This window comes from Nannospalax galili, unplaced genomic scaffold, assembly GCF_000622305.1.
Source record: "Nannospalax galili isolate Female #2095 unplaced genomic scaffold, S.galili_v1.0 scaffold441, whole genome shotgun sequence".
NCBI classification, from domain to species: domain Eukaryota; kingdom Metazoa; phylum Chordata; class Mammalia; order Rodentia; family Spalacidae; genus Nannospalax; species Nannospalax galili.
In genome coordinates, this window is record NW_008348089.1 from 5,009,751 (window position 1) to 5,012,186 (window position 2,436).

Sequence of the window (2,436 nt, forward strand, 5' to 3'; positions counted from 1 at the left end):
CGAGGGGGGGTGGGATGGAAGGGTGAATGTGGCTTAGGGAGTCCTGGCGAGGAGAGCTGCGCTGTGAATGTCGCTTAGGGAGTCCCGGCGCGGAGAGCTGTGCTATAGACTTACCCCAAGAGGCCTGAGGATAGTAGTCGAGGCATTATATTTTTATATATATTTGTCTAGTCTATGGTGGATTTATATTTAGAATATATCAAGTTTGGGACTGTATTGACATGTTTTATTAAGCTGCCAACACAAAGTCCCACAACCACTGTATATTAAACAATGCAATCAGCTCTTGATGCCAACAGTTATGGACCCACTAGACCCTGACCAAAATGTCAAACTTCTGCCATCTACCCATCTCCTGTCCCCAACAGGTAATGGATCCTCAGACTCTGGAGCCCCAGCACTAATTTCTCCCTAGTACTAGCTCCTGGTGGTGACATGTACAGCATCCCTGGAAACTGAACAGGAGCCCAATCCCACACTTCTACAGTTCACCTAGCTCCTAGATTTAAAAGGTAAGCGATCCTCATAGTCATCCTTTCCAACCAACTTCTCCATTCAACAAACTAATTCCAGATGTGCAAGTCCAAGTGCAGAAACAAAAACATGAAAACCCAAGATAACATATCTCCTCCAAAAATTACTGGGGTCTGTGGTAATAGACCCCAGTAAAATTGATCTGGAAGTACTACTAGAGAAAAAAATTCAAAGATATGATAGAAAGAACTATGTTTGAAAAAATCAAAGAGACATGAATATACTTCAAGACAACAAAAGCAAAGGGATGGATGAAAGGAGGAAGTCAATTCAAGATAGTAAAATAGAACTCAACACAATGGTAAAATCACTAAAGAAAATGCAAACTGATGTGCTAGAAATAAAAAAATTAATTCAACAATATATATAAAAACCTCAACACAAACCTTAAAAACTCGATTAAACATTCAAAGAAAAGTCTCACTAATAGACTGTGTTATGTCTAAAACAGTACAGAGCTGGAAGAGAAGGAAGCTGTCTAGGATCAGTCAGTAAAGGTCAATGATACATTTATAAAAAGATAAGAACAGATCATGGAGAGCTTTGGGACATCATGAAATGGTCTAGCCTTCAGGTTAAAGAGGCACAAAAAATACTACACAAAACTTAACTAAAAAAGGGTCAATGATCTCAACATAGGACCTGATATTCTGTAGCTGGTATAGGAAAAAGTAGAAAGAAGATTTCATCTTATAATCTCATGGTTATGAACCACCTGATGTGGGTATTGGGAACAGATCCTGTGTCCTCTGGTAAGAACAGCCAGTGGTCTTAGCCCCAGAACCATCTCTCCAGTCCTGAAAATATTTATTTAAAACTATCAAATCAAGAAATACTTTTTCAACTATCTTTTAAAAGATTGCTGTTTAATTTTGAGATTTAGATCTGAAGTTCTGTGGGTTAAATGCAGTCCACATGTGGCTACCCCACTTATACCAAATTTGTTAAGGCTATTGTTTTGCACTGTTGGGCTGTACCTACTTTAACACAAATCGAGAGCTCATTTAGAAACATTATTTAGCAGCTGGGTTTATATATATATATATATATGATAGTTAGATAGATAGATAGATAGATAGATAAATAGATAGATAGATAGATAGATAGATAGATAGATAGATAGATAGATAGATAGATAGATAGATAGATAGATAGATAGATAGATAGATAGATAGATAGATAGATAGATAGATAGATAGATAGATAGATAGATAGATAGATAGATAGATAGATAGATAGATAGATAGATAGATAGATAGATAGATAGATAGATAGATAGATAGATAGATAGATAGATAGATAGATAGATAGATAGATAGATAGATAGATAGATAGATAGATAGATAGATAGATAGATAGATAGATAGATAGATAGATAGATAGATAGATAGATAGATAGATAGATAGATAGATAGATAGATAGATAGATAGATAGATAGATAGATAGATAGATAGATGCTTATTTAACATGTATGAAGGCCTGGGTTCTACCCCCTGAACAGCCAAAGCGGTGTTGTAGCCCACTCTTCTAATCCTAACATTGGTTATGTATAGACAGGAGGGGTAGACTAAGTACTTCAAGGCATTCCTGGGCTACATAGCAACTTTGAGGCCACTACTGGCTGGAGATATAATATACTGGCTCCAAAGAACAAAAACTAAAACAATAAATAAAAGAAGGAAATTTGTTCTGTTTTAGAAATCTCTGTGATTTTTTCTTGTGCCAAAAGCCACTCTGTTTTCACACATTAGAAAACTGTAATAATGTCTGATAGTACATGTTCTTTAAGTTTGTTTATTCTGAAGTTGTCTTGGTAACTGCTGTATTTTATATTTTAATGTTTGACTAACATAAATTTTAGAATAATGTTGCTAATTAAAATTTTGTTTGCATTTTGTTAT